The following is a 16,580-nucleotide window of genomic DNA, read 5'->3' on the forward strand; positions in this document are numbered from 1 at the left end:
CTGCAACCTATGTTGAATATGATTTTGATTTCTCTTTTCCTTTGTCGATGTTTGGAGTTTTCACCGTGGAAAAGATCAAAACACCACAAATTTGACGGTCTTAGAATATCGTAAAAAGTTGTGCTTGCAGCCGAAATAGCTCAGTTGGGAGAGCGTTAGACTGAAGATCTAAAGGTTCCTGGTACGATCCCAGGTTTCGGTAGGTTGCTATGAGCGTACTTGATTCTCGTTTCTCTCTTCGTGTGTTGTAGTTTTGGCACCCATGAATGTGCGAAATCAGCAGCAAGGATGACAGTTTGGGAAAATTCTAAAAATAAAGCAAGACAAAGCAGGTCTGTGAGAAGTGTGTTAAAATGACAGTCCCAGACACAATCTTGGTTTTCTGCAACCTATGTTGAATATGATTTTGATTTCTCTTTTCCTTTGTCGATGTTTGGAGTTTTCACCGTGGAAAAGATCAAAACACCACAAATTTGACGGTCTTAGAATATCGTAAAAAGTTGTGCTTGCAGCCGAAATAGCTCAGTTGGGAGAGCGTTAGACTGAAGATCTAAAGGTCCCTGGTTCGATCCCGGGTTTCGGCATGTTGCTATGAGCGTACTTGGTTCTCGTTTCTCTCTTCGTGTGTTGTAGTTTTGGCACCCATGAAAGTGCGAAATCAGCAGCAAGTCTGGCAGTTTGGGAAAATTCTCAAAATAAAGCAAGACAAAGCAGGTCCGTGAGAAGTGTGTTAAAATGACAGTCCCAGACACATTCTTGGTTTTCTGCAACCTATTTTGAATATGATTTTGATTTCTCTTTTCCTTTGTCGATGTCAAAACACCACAAATTTTACGGTCTTAGAATATCGTAAAAAGTTGCGCTTGCAGCCGAAATAGCTCAGTTGGGAGAGCGTTAGATTGAAGATCTAAAGGTCCCTGGTTCGATCCCGGGTTTCAGCATGTTGCTATGAGTGTACTTGGTACTCGTTTCTCTCTTCGTGTGTTGTAGTTTTGGCACCCATGAAAGTGCGAAATCAGCAGCAAGTCTGGCAGTTTGGGAAAATTCTAAAAATAAAGCAAGACAAAGCAGGTCCGTGAGAAGTGTGTTAAAATGACAGTCCCAGACACATTCTTGGTTTTCTGCAACCTATTTTGAATATGATTTTGATATCTCTTTTCCTTTGTCGATGTTTCGAGTTTTCACCGTGGAAAAGATCAAAACACCACAAATTTGACGGTCTTAGAATATCGTAAAAAGTTGTGCTTGCAGCCGAAATAGCTCAGTTGGGAGAGCGTTAGACTGAAGATCTAAAGGTCCCTGGTTCGATCCCGGGTTTCAGCATGTTGCTATGAGTGTACTTGGTACTCGTTTCTCTCTTCGTGTGTTGTAGTTTTGGCACCCATGAAAGTACGAAATCAGCAGCAAGTCTGGCAGTTTGGGAAAATTCTAAAAATAAAGCAAGACAAAGCAGGTCCGTGAGAAGTGTGTTAAAATGACAGTCCCAGACACATTCTTGGTTTTCTGCAACCTATTTTGAATATGATTTTGATATCTCTTTTCCTTTGTCGATGTTTGGAGTTTTCACCGTGGAAAAGATCAAAACACCACAAATTTGACGGTCTTAGAATATCGTAAAAAGTTGTGCTTGCAGCCGAAATAGCTCAGTTGGGAGAGCGTTAGACTGAAGATCTAAAGGTCCCTGGTTCGATCCCGGGTTTCGGCATGTTGTTATGAGTGTACTTGGTACTCGTTTCTCTCTTCGTGTGTTGTAGTTTTGGCACCCATGAAAGTGCGAAATCAGCAGAAAGTCTGGCAGTTTGGGAAAATTCTAAAAATAAAGCAAGACAAAGCAGGTCCGTGAGAAGTGTGTTAAAATGACAGTCCCAGACACATTCTTGGTTTTCTGCAACCTATTTTGAATATGATTTTGATTTCTCTTTTCTTTTGTCGATGTTTAGAGTTTTCACCGTGGAAAAGATCAAAACACCACAAATTTGACGGTCTTAGAATATCGTAAAAAGTTGCACTTGCAGCCGAAATAGCTCAGTTGGGAGAGCATTAGATTGAAGATCTAAAGGTCCCTGGTTCGATCCCGGGTTTCAGCATGTTGCTATGAGTGTACTTGGTACTCGTTTCTCTCTTTGTGTTTTGTAGTTTTGGCACCCATGAAAGTGCGAAATCAGCAGCAAGTCTGGCAGTTTGGGAAAATTCTAAAAATAAAGCAAGACAAAGCAGGTCCGTGAGAAGTGTGTTAAAATGACAGTCCCAGACACATTCTTGGTTTTCTGCAACCTATTTTGAATATGATTTTGATTTCTCTTTTCCTTTGTCGATGTCAAAACACCACAAATTTTACGGTCTTAGAATATCGTAAAAAGTGGCGCTTGCAGCCTAAATAGCTCAGTTGGGAGAGCGTTAGACTGAAGATCTTAAGGTCCCTGGTTCGATCTCGGGTTTCGGCATGTTGCTATGAGCATACTTGGTTCTAGTTACTCTCTTCGTGTGTTGTAGTTTTGGCACCCATGAAAGTGCGAAATCAGCAGCAAGTGTGGCAGTTTGGAAAAATTCTAAAAATAAAGCAAGACAAAGCAGGTCCGTGAGAAGTGTGTTAAAATGACAGTCCCAGACACAATCTTGGTTTTCTGCAACCTATGTTGAATATGATTTTGATTTCTCATTTCCTTTGTCGATGTTTGGAGTTTTCACCGTGGAAAAGATCAAAACACCACAAATTTGACGGTCTTAGAATATCGTAAAAAGTTGTGCTTGCAGCCGAAATAGCTCAGTTGGGAGAGCGTTAGACTGAAGATCTAAAGGTCCCTGGTTCAATCCCGGGTTTCGGCATGTTGCTATGAGCGTACTTGGTTCTCGTTTCTCTCTTCGTGTGTTGTAGTTTTGGCACCCATGAAAGTGCGAAATCAGCAGAAAGTCTGGCAGTTTGGGAAAATTCTAAAAATAAAGCAAGACAAAGCAGGTCCGTGAGAAGTGTGTTAAAATGACAGTCCCAGACACATTCTTGGTTTTCTGCAACCTATTTTGAATATGATTTTGATTTCTCTTTTCCTTTGTCGATGTCAAAACACCACAAATTTTACGGTCTTAGAATATCGTAAAAAGTTGCGCTTGCAGCCGAAATAGCTCAGTTGGGAGAGCGTTAGATTGAAGATCTAAAGGTCCCTGGTTCGATCCCGGGTTTCAGCATGTTGCTATGAGTGTGCTTGGTACTCGTTTCTCTCTTCGTGTGTTGTTGTTTTGGCACCCATGAAAGTACGAAATCAGCAGCAAGTCTGGCAGTTTGGGAAAATTCTAAAAATAAAGCAAGACAAAGCAGGTCCGTGAGAAGTGTGTTAAAATGACAGTCCCAGACACATTCTTGGTTTTCTGCAACCTATTTTGAATATGATTTTGATTTCTCTTTTCCTTTGTCGATGTCAAAACACCACAAATTTTACGGTCTTAGAATATCGTAAAAAGTTGCGCTTGCAGCCGAAATAGCTCAGTTGGGAGAGCATTAGACTGAAGATCTAAAGGTCCCTGGTTCAATCCCGGGTTTCGGCATGTTGCTATGAGTGTACTTGGTACTTGTTTCTCTCTTCGTGTGTTGTAGTTTTGGCACCCATGAAAGTGCGTAATCAGCAGAAAGTCTGGCAGTTTGGGAAAATTCTAAAAATATAGCAAGACAAAGCAGGTCCGTGAGAAGTGTGTTAAAATGACAGTCCCAGACACATTCTTGGTTTTCTGCAACCTATTTTGAATATGATTTTGATATCTCTTTTCCTTTGTCGATGTTTGGAGTTTTCACCGTGGAAAAGATCAAAACACCACAAATTTGACGGTCTTAGAATATCGTAAAAAGTTGTGCTTGCAGCAGAAATAGCTCAGTTGGGAGAGCGTTAGACTGAAGATCTAAAGGTCCCTGGTTCGATCCCGGGTTTCGGCATGTTGTTATGAGTGTACTTGGTACTCGTTTCTCTCTTCGTGTGTTGTAGTTTTGGCACCCATGAAAGTGCGAAATCAGCAGAAAGTCTGGCAGTTTGGGAAAATTCTAAAAATAAAGCAAGACAAAGCAGGTCCGTGAGAAGTGTGTTAAAATGACAGTCCCAGACACATTCTTGGTTTTCTGCAACCTATTTTGAATATGATTTTGATTTCTCTTTTCCTTTGTCGATGTTTAGAGTTTTCACCGTGGAAAAGATCAAAACACCACAAATTTGACGGTCTTAGAATATCGGAAAAAGTTGCACTTGCAGCCGAAATAGCTCAGTTGGGAGAGCATTAGATTGAAGATCTAAAGGTCCCTGGTTCAATCCCGGGTTTCAGCATGTTGCTATGAGTGTACTTGGTACTCGTTTCTCTCTTTGTGTTTTGTAGTTTTGGCACCCATGAAAGTGCAAAATCAGCAGCAAGTCTGGCAGTTTGGGAAAATTCTAAAAATAAAGCAAGACAAAGCAGGTCCGTGAGAAGTGTGTTAAAATGACAGTCCCAGACACATTCTTGGTTTTCTGCAACCTATTTTGAATATGATTTTGATTTCTCTTTTCCTTTGTCGATGTCAAAACACCACAAATTTTACGGTCTTAGAATATCGTAAAAAGTTGCGCTTGCAGCCGAAATAGCTCAGTTGGGAGAGTGTTAGACTGAAGATCTAAAGGTCCCTGGTTCGATCCCGGGTTTCGGCATGTTGCTATGAGCGTACTTGGTTCTCGTTTCTCTCTTTGTGTGTTGTAGTTTTGGCACCCATGAAAGTGCGAAATCAGCAGCAAGTCTGGCAGTTTGGGAAAATTCTAAAAATAAAGCAAGACAAAGCAGGTCCGTGAGAAGTGTGTTAAAATGACAGTCCCAGACACATTCTTGGTTTTCTGCAACCTATTTTGAATATGATTTTGATTTCTCTTTTCCTTTGTCGATGTCAAAACACCACAAATTTTACGGTCTTAGAATATCGTAAAAAGTTGTGCTTGCAGCCGAAATAGCTCAGTTAGGAGAGGGTTAGATTGAAGATCTAAAGGTCCCTGGTTCGATCCTGGGTTTCAGCATGTTGCTATGAGTGTACTTGGTACTCGTTTCTCTCTTCGTGTGTTGTAGTTTTGGCACCCATGAAAGTGCGAAATCAGCAGCAAGTCTGGCAGTTTGGGAAAATTCTAAAAATAAAGCAAGACAAAGCAGGTCCGTGAGAAGTGTGTTAAAATGACAGTCCCAGACACATTCTTGGTTTTCTGCAACCTATTTTGAATATGATTTTGATTTCTCTTTTCCTTTGTCGATGTCAAAACACCACAAATTTTACGGTCTTAGAATATCGTAAAAATTTGCACTTGCAGCCGAAATAGCTCAGCTGGGAGAGCGTTAGACTGAAGATCTAAAGGTCCCTGGTTCGATTCCGGGCTTTCGGCATGTTGCTATGAGCGTACTTGGTTCTCGTTTCTCTCTTTGTGTGTTGTAGTTTTGGCACCCATGAAAGTGCGAAATCAGCAGCAAGTCTGGCAGTTTGGGAAAATTCTAAAAATAAAGCAAGACAAAGCAGGTCCGTGAGAAGTGTGTTAAAATGACAGTCCCAGACACATTCTTGGTTTTCTGCAACCTATTTTGAATATGATTTTGATTTCTCTTTTCCTTTGTCGATGTCAAAACACCACAAATTTTACGGTCTTAGAATATCGTAAAAAGTTGTGCTTGCAGCCGAAATAGCTCAGTTGGGAGAGCGTTAGATTGAAGATCTAAAGGTCCCTGGTTCGATCCTGGGTTTCAGCATGTTGCTATGAGTGTACTTGGTACTCGTTTCTCTCTTCGTGTGTTGTAGTTTTGGCACCCATGAAAGTGCGAAATCAGCAGCAAGTCTGGCAGTTTGGGAAAATTCTAAAAATAAAGCAAGACAAAGCAGGTCCGTGAGAAGTGTGTTAAAATGACAGTCCCAGACACATTCTTGGTTTTCTGCAACCTATTTTGAATATGATTTTGATTTCTCTTTTCCTTTGTCGATGTCAAAACACCACAAATTTTACGGTCTTAGAATATCGTAAAAATTTGCACTTGCAGCCGAAATAGCTCAGCTGGGAGAGCGTTAGACTGAAGATCTAAAGGTCCCTGGTTCGATTCCGGGCTTTCGGCATGTTGCTATGAGCGTACTTGGTTCTCGTTTCTCTCTTTGTGTGTTGTAGTTTTGGCACCCATGAAAGTGCGAAATCAGCAGCAAGTCTGGCAGTTTGGGAAAATTCTAAAAATAAAGCAAGACAAAGCAGGTCCGTGAGAAGTGTGTTAAAATGACAGTCCCAGACACATTCTTGGTTTTCTGCAACCTATTTTGAATATGATTTTGATTTCTCTTTTCCTTTGTCGATGTCAAAACACCACAAATTTTACGGTCTTAGAATATCGTAAAAATTTGTGCTTGCAGCCGAAATAGCTCAGTTGGGAGAGCGTTAGACTGAAGATCTAAAGGTCCCTGGTTCGATCCTGGGTTTCGGCATGTTGCTATGAGCATACTTGGTTCTAGTTTCTCTCTTCGTGTGTTGTAGTTTTGGCACCCATGAAAGTGCGAAATCAGCAGCAAGTGTGGCAGTTTGGAAAAATTCTAAAAATAAAGCAAGACAAAGCAGGTCCGTGAGAAGTGTGTTAAAATGACAGTCCCAGACACAATCTTGGTTTTATGCAACCTATGTTGAATATGATTTTGATTTCTCTTTTCCTTTGTCGATGTTTGGAGTTTTCACCGTGGAAAAGATCAAAACACCACAAATTTGACGGTCTTAGAATATCGTAAAAAGTTGCGCTTGCAGCCGAAATAGCTCAGTTGGGAGAGCGTTAGATTGAAGATCTAAAGGTCCCTGGTTCGATCCCGGGTTTCAGCATGTTGCTATGAGTGTACTTGGTACTCGTTTCTCTCTTCGTGTGTTGTAGTTTTGGCACCCATGAAAGTGCGAAATCAGCAGCAAGTCTGGCAGTTTGGGAAAATTCTAAAAATAAAGCAAGACAAAGCAGGTCCGTGAGAAGTGTGTTAAAATGACAGTCCCAGACACATTCTTGGTTTTCTGCAACCTATTTTGAATATGATTTTGATTTCTCTTTTCCTTTGTCGATGTCAAAACACCACAAATTTTACGGTCTTAGAATATCGTAAAAAGTTGCGCTTGCAGCCGAAATAGCTCAGTTGGGAGAGCGTTAGATTGAAGATCTAAAGGTCCCTGGTTCGATCCCGGGTTTCGGCATGTTGCTATGAGCGTACTTGGTTCTCGTTTCTCTCTTCGTGTGTTGTAGTTTTGGCACCCATGAAAGTGCGAAATCAGCAGCAAGTCTGGCAGTTTGGGAAAATTCTAAAAATAAAGCAAAATAAAGCAAGACAAAGCAGGTCCGTGAGAAGTGTGTTAAAATGACAGTCCCAGACACATTCTTGGTTTTCTGCAACCTATTTTGAATATGATTTTGATTTCTCTTTTCCTTTGTCGATGTTTGGAGTTTTCACCGTGGAAAAGATCAAAACACCACAAATTTTACGGTCTTAGAATATCGTAAAAAGTTGCGCTTGCAGCTGAAATAGCTCAGTTGGGAGAGCGTTAGACTGAAGATCTAAAGGTCCCTGGTTCGATCCCGTGTTTCGGCATGTTGCTATGAGCGTACTTGGTTCTCGTTTCTCTCTTCGTGTGTTGTAGTTTTGGCACCCATGAAAGTGCGAAATTAGCAGCAAGTCTGGCAGTTTGGGAAAATTCTAAAAATAAAGCAAGACAAAGCAGGTCCGTGAGAAGTGTGTTAAAATGACAGTCCCAGACACATTCTTGGTTTTCTGCAACCTATTTTGAATATGATTTTGATTTCTCTTTTCCTTTGTCGATGTTTGGAGTTTTCACCGTTGAAAAGATCAAAACACCACAAATTTGACGGTCTTAGAATATCGTAAAAAGTTGTGCTTGCAGCCGAAATAGCTCAGTTGGGAGAGCGTTAGACTGAAGATCTAAAGGTCCCTGGTTCGATCCCGGGTTTCGGCATGTTGCTATGAGTGTACTTGGTACTCGTTTCTCTCTTCGTGTGTTGTAGTTTTGGCACCCATGAAAGTGCGAAATCAGCAGAAAGTCTGGCAGTTTGGGAAAATTCTAAAAATAAAGCAAGACAAAGCAAGTCCGTGAGAAGAGTGTTAAAATGACAGTCCCAGACACAATCTTGGTTTTCTGCAACCTATTTTGAATATGATTTTGATTTCTCTTTTCCTTTGTCGATGTCAAAACACCACAAATTTTACGGTCTTAGAATATCGTAAAAAGTTGCGCTTGCAGCCGAAATAGCTCAGTTGGTAGAGCGTTAGATTGAAGATCTAAAGGTCCCTGGTTCGATCCCGGGTTTCAGTATGTTGTTATGAGTGTACTTGGTACTCGTTTCTCTCTTCGTGTGTTGTAGTTTTGGCACCCATGAAAGTGCGAAATCAGCAGCAAGTCTGGCAGTTTGGGAAAATTCTAAAAATAAAGCAAGACAAAGCAGGTCCGTGAGAAGTGTGTTAAAATTACAGTCCCAGACACATTCTTGGTTTTCTGCAACCTATTTTGAATATGATTTTGATTTCTCTTTTCCTTTGTCGATGTCAAAACACCACAAATTTTACGGTCTTAGAATATCGTAAAAAGTTGCGCTTGCAGCCGAAATAGCTCAGTTGGGAGAGCGTTAGATTGAAGATCTAAAGGTCCCTGGTTCGATCCCGGGTTTCAGCATGTTGCTATGAGTGTACTTTGTACTCGTTTCTCTCTTCGTGTGTTGTAGTTTTGGCACCCATGAAAGTGCGAAATCAGCAGCAAGTCTGACAGTTTGGGAAAATTCTAAAAATATAGCAAGACAAAGCAGGTCCGTGAGAAGTGTGTTAAAATGACAGTCCCAGACACATTCTTGGTTTTCTGCAACCTATTTTGAATATGATTTTGATTTCTCTTTTCCTTTGTCGATGTCAAAACACCACAAATTTTACGGTCTTAGAATATCGTAAAAAGTTGCGCTTGCAGCCGAAATAGCTCAGTTGGGAGAGCGTTAGATTGAAGATCTAAAGGTCCCTGGTTCGATCCCGGGTTTCAGCATGTTGCTATGAGTGTACTTGGTACTCGTTTCTCTCTTCGTGTGTTGTTGTTTTGGCACCCATGAAAGTACGAAATCAGCAGCAAGTCTGGCAGTTTGGGAAAATTCTAAAAATAAAGCAAGACAAAGCAGGTCCGTGAGAAGTGTGTTAAAATGACAGTCCCAGACACATTCTTGGTTTTCTGCAACCTATTTTGAATATGATTTTGATTTCTCTTTTCCTTTGTCGATGTCAAAACACCACAAATTTTACGGTCTTAGAATATCGTAAAAAGTTGCGCTTGCAGCCGAAATAGCTCAGTTGGGAGAGCGTTAGACTGAAGATCTAAAGGTCCCTGGTTCAATCCCGGGTTTCGGCATGTTGCTATGAGTGTACTTGGTACTCGTTTGTCTCTTCGTGTGTTGTAGTTTTGGCACCCATGAAAGTGCGAAATCAGCAGAAAGTCTGGCAGTTTGGGAAAATTCTAAAAATAAAGCAAGACAAAGCAGGTCTGTGAGAAGTGTGTTAAAATGACAGTCCCAGACACAATCTTGGTTTTCTGCAACCTATGTTGAATATGATTTTGATTTCTCTTTTCCTTTGTCGATGTTTGGCGTTTTCTCCCTGGAAAACATCAAAACACCACAAATTTGACGGTCTTAGAATATCGTAAAATATTGTGTATGCAGCCGAAATAGCTCAGTTGGGAGAGTGTTAGACTGAAGTTCTAAAGGTCCCTGGTTCGATCCCGGGTTTTGGCAGGTTGCTATGTGCGTACTTAATTCTCTTTTCTCTCTTCGTTTGTTGTAGTTTTTGCACCCGTGAATGTGCGAAATCAGCAGCAAGTGTGGCAGTTTGGGAAAATTCTAAAAATAAAGCAAGACAAAGCAGGTCTGTGAGAAGTGTGGTAAAATGACAGTCCCAGACACATTCTTGGTTTTCTGCAACCTATGTTGAATATGATTTTGATTTCTCTTTTCCTTTGTCGATGTTTGGAGTTTTCACCGTGGAAAAGATCAAAACACCACAAATTTGACGGTCTTAGAATATCGTAAAAAGTTGTGCTTGCAGCCGAAATAGCTCAGTTGGGAGAGCGTTAGACTGAAGATCTAAAGGTTCCTGGTACGATCCCAGGTTTCGGTAGGTTGCTATGAGCGTACTTGATTCTCGTTTCTCTCTTCGTGTGTTGTAGTTTTGGCACCCATGAATGTGCGAAATCAGCAGCAAGGATGACAGTTTGGGAAAATTCTAAAAATAAAGCAAGACAAAGCAGGTCTGTGAGAAGTGTGTTAAAATGACAGTCCCAGACACAATCTTGGTTTTCTGCAACCTATGTTGAATATGATTTTGATTTCTCTTTTCCTTTGTCGATGTTTGGAGTTTTCACCGTGGAAAAGATCAAAACACCACAAATTTGACGGTCTTAGAATATCGTAAAAAGTTGTGCTTGCAGCCGAAATAGCTCAGTTGGGAGAGCGTTAGACTGAAGATCTAAAGGTCCCTGGTTCGATCCCGGGTTTCGGCATGTTGCTATGAGCGTACTTGGTTCTCGTTTCTCTCTTCGTGTGTTGTAGTTTTGGCACCCATGAAAGTGCGAAATCAGCAGCAAGTCTGGCAGTTTGGGAAAATTCTCAAAATAAAGCAAGACAAAGCAGGTCCGTGAGAAGTGTGTTAAAATGACAGTCCCAGACACATTCTTGGTTTTCTGCAACCTATTTTGAATATGATTTTGATTTCTCTTTTCCTTTGTCGATGTCAAAACACCACAAATTTTACGGTCTTAGAATATCGTAAAAAGTTGCGCTTGCAGCCGAAATAGCTCAGTTGGGAGAGCGTTAGATTGAAGATCTAAAGGTCCCTGGTTCGATCCCGGGTTTCAGCATGTTGCTATGAGTGTACTTGGTACTCGTTTCTCTCTTCGTGTGTTGTAGTTTTGGCACCCATGAAAGTGCGAAATCAGCAGCAAGTCTGGCAGTTTGGGAAAATTCTAAAAATAAAGCAAGACAAAGCAGGTCCGTGAGAAGTGTGTTAAAATGACAGTCCCAGACACATTCTTGGTTTTCTGCAACCTATTTTGAATATGATTTTGATATCTCTTTTCCTTTGTCGATGTTTCGAGTTTTCACCGTGGAAAAGATCAAAACACCACAAATTTGACGGTCTTAGAATATCGTAAAAAGTTGTGCTTGCAGCCGAAATAGCTCAGTTGGGAGAGCGTTAGACTGAAGATCTAAAGGTCCCTGGTTCGATCCCGGGTTTCAGCATGTTGCTATGAGTGTACTTGGTACTCGTTTCTCTCTTCGTGTGTTGTAGTTTTGGCACCCATGAAAGTACGAAATCAGCAGCAAGTCTGGCAGTTTGGGAAAATTCTAAAAATAAAGCAAGACAAAGCAGGTCCGTGAGAAGTGTGTTAAAATGACAGTCCCAGACACATTCTTGGTTTTCTGCAACCTATTTTGAATATGATTTTGATATCTCTTTTCCTTTGTCGATGTTTGGAGTTTTCACCGTGGAAAAGATCAAAACACCACAAATTTGACGGTCTTAGAATATCGTAAAAAGTTGTGCTTGCAGCCGAAATAGCTCAGTTGGGAGAGCGTTAGACTGAAGATCTAAAGGTCCCTGGTTCGATCCCGGGTTTCGGCATGTTGTTATGAGTGTACTTGGTACTCGTTTCTCTCTTCGTGTGTTGTAGTTTTGGCACCCATGAAAGTGCGAAATCAGCAGAAAGTCTGGCAGTTTGGGAAAATTCTAAAAATAAAGCAAGACAAAGCAGGTCCGTGAGAAGTGTGTTAAAATGACAGTCCCAGACACATTCTTGGTTTTCTGCAACCTATTTTGAATATGATTTTGATTTCTCTTTTCTTTTGTCGATGTTTAGAGTTTTCACCGTGGAAAAGATCAAAACACCACAAATTTGACGGTCTTAGAATATCGTAAAAAGTTGCACTTGCAGCCGAAATAGCTCAGTTGGGAGAGCATTAGATTGAAGATCTAAAGGTCCCTGGTTCGATCCCGGGTTTCAGCATGTTGCTATGAGTGTACTTGGTACTCGTTTCTCTCTTTGTGTTTTGTAGTTTTGGCACCCATGAAAGTGCGAAATCAGCAGCAAGTCTGGCAGTTTGGGAAAATTCTAAAAATAAAGCAAGACAAAGCAGGTCCGTGAGAAGTGTGTTAAAATGACAGTCCCAGACACATTCTTGGTTTTCTGCAACCTATTTTGAATATGATTTTGATTTCTCTTTTCCTTTGTCGATGTCAAAACACCACAAATTTTACGGTCTTAGAATATCGTAAAAAGTGGCGCTTGCAGCCTAAATAGCTCAGTTGGGAGAGCGTTAGACTGAAGATCTTAAGGTCCCTGGTTCGATCTCGGGTTTCGGCATGTTGCTATGAGCATACTTGGTTCTAGTTACTCTCTTCGTGTGTTGTAGTTTTGGCACCCATGAAAGTGCGAAATCAGCAGCAAGTGTGGCAGTTTGGAAAAATTCTAAAAATAAAGCAAGACAAAGCAGGTCCGTGAGAAGTGTGTTAAAATGACAGTCCCAGACACAATCTTGGTTTTCTGCAACCTATGTTGAATATGATTTTGATTTCTCATTTCCTTTGTCGATGTTTGGAGTTTTCACCGTGGAAAAGATCAAAACACCACAAATTTGACGGTCTTAGAATATCGTAAAAAGTTGTGCTTGCAGCCGAAATAGCTCAGTTGGGAGAGCGTTAGACTGAAGATCTAAAGGTCCCTGGTTCAATCCCGGGTTTCGGCATGTTGCTATGAGCGTACTTGGTTCTCGTTTCTCTCTTCGTGTGTTGTAGTTTTGGCACCCATGAAAGTGCGAAATCAGCAGAAAGTCTGGCAGTTTGGGAAAATTCTAAAAATAAAGCAAGACAAAGCAGGTCCGTGAGAAGTGTGTTAAAATGACAGTCCCAGACACATTCTTGGTTTTCTGCAACCTATTTTGAATATGATTTTGATTTCTCTTTTCCTTTGTCGATGTCAAAACACCACAAATTTTACGGTCTTAGAATATCGTAAAAAGTTGCGCTTGCAGCCGAAATAGCTCAGTTGGGAGAGCATTAGACTGAAGATCTAAAGGTCCCTGGTTCAATCCCGGGTTTCGGCATGTTGCTATGAGTGTACTTGGTACTTGTTTCTCTCTTCGTGTGTTGTAGTTTTGGCACCCATGAAAGTGCGTAATCAGCAGAAAGTCTGGCAGTTTGGGAAAATTCTAAAAATATAGCAAGACAAAGCAGGTCCGTGAGAAGTGTGTTAAAATGACAGTCCCAGACACATTCTTGGTTTTCTGCAACCTATTTTGAATATGATTTTGATATCTCTTTTCCTTTGTCGATGTTTGGAGTTTTCACCGTGGAAAAGATCAAAACACCACAAATTTGACGGTCTTAGAATATCGTAAAAAGTTGTGCTTGCAGCAGAAATAGCTCAGTTGGGAGAGCGTTAGACTGAAGATCTAAAGGTCCCTGGTTCGATCCCGGGTTTCGGCATGTTGTTATGAGTGTACTTGGTACTCGTTTCTCTCTTCGTGTGTTGTAGTTTTGGCACCCATGAAAGTGCGAAATCAGCAGAAAGTCTGGCAGTTTGGGAAAATTCTAAAAATAAAGCAAGACAAAGCAGGTCCGTGAGAAGTGTGTTAAAATGACAGTCCCAGACACATTCTTGGTTTTCTGCAACCTATTTTGAATATGATTTTGATTTCTCTTTTCCTTTGTCGATGTTTAGAGTTTTCACCGTGGAAAAGATCAAAACACCACAAATTTGACGGTCTTAGAATATCGGAAAAAGTTGCACTTGCAGCCGAAATAGCTCAGTTGGGAGAGCATTAGATTGAAGATCTAAAGGTCCCTGGTTCAATCCCGGGTTTCAGCATGTTGCTATGAGTGTACTTGGTACTCGTTTCTCTCTTTGTGTTTTGTAGTTTTGGCACCCATGAAAGTGCAAAATCAGCAGCAAGTCTGGCAGTTTGGGAAAATTCTAAAAATAAAGCAAGACAAAGCAGGTCCGTGAGAAGTGTGTTAAAATGACAGTCCCAGACACATTCTTGGTTTTCTGCAACCTATTTTGAATATGATTTTGATTTCTCTTTTCCTTTGTCGATGTCAAAACACCACAAATTTTACGGTCTTAGAATATCGTAAAAAGTTGCGCTTGCAGCCGAAATAGCTCAGTTGGGAGAGCGTTAGACTGAAGATCTAAAGGTCCCTGGTTCGATCCCGGGTTTCGGCATGTTGCTATGAGCGTACTTGGTTCTAGTTTCTCTCTTCGTGTGTTGTAGTTTTGGCACCCATGAAAGTGCGAAATCAGCAGCAAGTGTGGCAGTTTGGAAAAATTCTAAAAATAAAGCAAGACAAAGCAGGTCCGTGAGAAGTGTGTTAAAATGACAGTCCCAGACACAATCTTGGTTTTCTGCAACCTATGTTGAATATGATTTTGATTTCTCTTTTCCTTTGTCGATGTTTGGAGTTTTCACCGTGGAAAAGATCAAAACACCACAAATTTTACGGTCTTAGAATATCGTAAAAATTTGCACTTGCAGCCGAAATAGCTCAGCTGGGAGAGCGTTAGACTGAAGATCTAAAGGTCCCTGGTTCGATTCCGGGCTTTCGGCATGTTGCTATGAGCGTACTTGGTTCTCGTTTCTCTCTTTGTGTGTTGTAGTTTTGGCACCCATGAAAGTGCGAAATCAGCAGCAAGTCTGGCAGTTTGGGAAAATTCTAAAAATAAAGCAAGACAAAGCAGGTCCGTGAGAAGTGTGTTAAAATGACAGTCCCAGACACATTCTTGGTTTTCTGCAACCTATTTTGAATATGATTTTGATTTCTCTTTTCCTTTGTCGATGTCAAAACACCACAAATTTTACGGTCTTGGTTTTCTGCAACCTATTTTGAATATGATTTTGATTTCTCTTTTCCTTTGTCGATGTCAAAACACCACAAATTTTACGGTCTTAGAATATCGTAAAAAGTTGTGCTTGCAGCCGAAATAGCTCAGTTGGGAGAGCGTTAGATTGAAGATCTAAAGGTCCCTGGTTCGATCCTGGGTTTCAGCATGTTGCTATGAGTGTACTTGGTACTCGTTTCTCTCTTCGTGTGTTGTAGTTTTGGCACCCATGAAAGTGCGAAATCAGCAGCAAGTCTGGCAGTTTGGGAAAATTCTAAAAATAAAGCAAGACAAAGCAGGTCCGTGAGAAGTGTGTTAAAATGACAGTCCCAGACACATTCTTGGTTTTCTGCAACCTATTTTGAATATGATTTTGATTTCTCTTTTCCTTTGTCGATGTCAAAACACCACAAATTTTACGGTCTTAGAATATCGTAAAAATTTGTGCTTGCAGCCGAAATAGCTCAGTTGGGAGAGCGTTAGACTGAAGATCTAAAGGTCCCTGGTTCGATCCTGGGTTTCGGCATGTTGCTATGAGCATACTTGGTTCTAGTTTCTCTCTTCGTGTGTTGTAGTTTTGGCACCCATGAAAGTGCGAAATCAGCAGCAAGTGTGGCAGTTTGGAAAAATTCTAAAAATAAAGCAAGACAAAGCAGGTCCGTGAGAAGTGTGTTAAAATGACAGTCCCAGACACAATCTTGGTTTTATGCAACCTATGTTGAATATGATTTTGATTTCTCTTTTCCTTTGTCGATGTTTGGAGTTTTCACCGTGGAAAAGATCAAAACACCACAAATTTGACGGTCTTAGAATATCGTAAAAAGTTGCGCTTGCAGCCGAAATAGCTCAGTTGGGAGAGCGTTAGATTGAAGATCTAAAGGTCCCTGGTTCGATCCCGGGTTTCAGCATGTTGCTATGAGTGTACTTGGTACTCGTTTCTCTCTTCGTGTGTTGTAGTTTTGGCACCCATGAAAGTGCGAAATCAGCAGCAAGTCTGGCAGTTTGGGAAAATTCTAAAAATAAAGCAAGACAAAGCAGGTCCGTGAGAAGTGTGTTAAAATGACAGTCCCAGACACATTCTTGGTTTTCTGCAACCTATTTTGAATATGATTTTGATTTCTCTTTTCCTTTGTCGATGTCAAAACACCACAAATTTTACGGTCTTAGAATATCGTAAAAAGTTGCGCTTGCAGCCGAAATAGCTCAGTTGGGAGAGCGTTAGATTGAAGATCTAAAGGTCCCTGGTTCGATCCCGGGTTTCGGCATGTTGCTATGAGCGTACTTGGTTCTCGTTTCTCTCTTCGTGTGTTGTAGTTTTGGCACCCATGAAAGTGCGAAATCAGCAGCAAGTCTGGCAGTTTGGGAAAATTCTAAAAATAAAGCAAAATAAAGCAAGACAAAGCAGGTCCGTGAGAAGTGTGTTAAAATGACAGTCCCAGACACATTCTTGGTTTTCTGCAACCTATTTTGAATATGATTTTGATTTCTCTTTTCCTTTGTCGATGTTTGGAGTTTTCACCGTGGAAAAGATCAAAACACCACAAATTTTACGGTCTTAGAATATCGTAAAAAGTTGCGCTTGCAGCTGAAATAGCTCAGTTGGGAGAGCGTTAGACTGAAGATCTAAAGGTCCCTGGTTCGATCCCGTGTTTCGGCATGTTGCTATGAGCG

At 40.9% G+C, this 16,580-nt stretch overlaps 9 non-coding genes across 9 annotated transcripts; all 9 read left to right on the forward strand.

Moving 5' to 3' along the window:
• The first annotated feature begins 511 nt into the window (after positions 1–511).
• On the forward strand, positions 512–584 carry TRNAF-GAA (transfer RNA phenylalanine (anticodon GAA)). Its single transcript has one exon. It is a non-coding gene; the product is annotated as a tRNA-Phe (tRNA).
• A 1,048-nt stretch (positions 585–1,632) lies between these two features.
• On the forward strand, positions 1,633–1,705 carry TRNAF-GAA (transfer RNA phenylalanine (anticodon GAA)). The gene has a single exon. It is a non-coding gene; the product is annotated as a tRNA-Phe (tRNA).
• A 1,048-nt stretch (positions 1,706–2,753) lies between these two features.
• On the forward strand, positions 2,754–2,826 carry TRNAF-GAA (transfer RNA phenylalanine (anticodon GAA)). The gene has a single exon. It is a non-coding gene; the product is annotated as a tRNA-Phe (tRNA).
• Positions 2,827–7,888: 5,062 nt separating this feature from the next.
• On the forward strand, positions 7,889–7,961 carry TRNAF-GAA (transfer RNA phenylalanine (anticodon GAA)). Its single transcript has one exon. It is a non-coding gene; the product is annotated as a tRNA-Phe (tRNA).
• Positions 7,962–9,316: 1,355 nt separating this feature from the next.
• Positions 9,317–9,389, forward strand: TRNAF-GAA (transfer RNA phenylalanine (anticodon GAA)). Its single transcript has one exon. It is a non-coding gene; the product is annotated as a tRNA-Phe (tRNA).
• Positions 9,390–10,462: 1,073 nt separating this feature from the next.
• Positions 10,463–10,535, forward strand: TRNAF-GAA (transfer RNA phenylalanine (anticodon GAA)). The gene has a single exon. It is a non-coding gene; the product is annotated as a tRNA-Phe (tRNA).
• A 1,048-nt stretch (positions 10,536–11,583) lies between these two features.
• TRNAF-GAA (transfer RNA phenylalanine (anticodon GAA)) lies at positions 11,584–11,656 on the forward strand. Its single transcript has one exon. It is a non-coding gene; the product is annotated as a tRNA-Phe (tRNA).
• A 1,048-nt stretch (positions 11,657–12,704) lies between these two features.
• TRNAF-GAA (transfer RNA phenylalanine (anticodon GAA)) lies at positions 12,705–12,777 on the forward strand. Its single transcript has one exon. It is a non-coding gene; the product is annotated as a tRNA-Phe (tRNA).
• Positions 12,778–14,182: 1,405 nt separating this feature from the next.
• TRNAF-GAA (transfer RNA phenylalanine (anticodon GAA)) lies at positions 14,183–14,255 on the forward strand. Its single transcript has one exon. It is a non-coding gene; the product is annotated as a tRNA-Phe (tRNA).
• The last annotated feature ends 2,325 nt before the right edge of the window (positions 14,256–16,580 follow it).

This window comes from Eleutherodactylus coqui, chromosome 3, assembly GCF_035609145.1.
Source record: "Eleutherodactylus coqui strain aEleCoq1 chromosome 3, aEleCoq1.hap1, whole genome shotgun sequence".
NCBI lineage: Eukaryota > Metazoa > Chordata > Amphibia > Anura > Eleutherodactylidae > Eleutherodactylus > Eleutherodactylus coqui.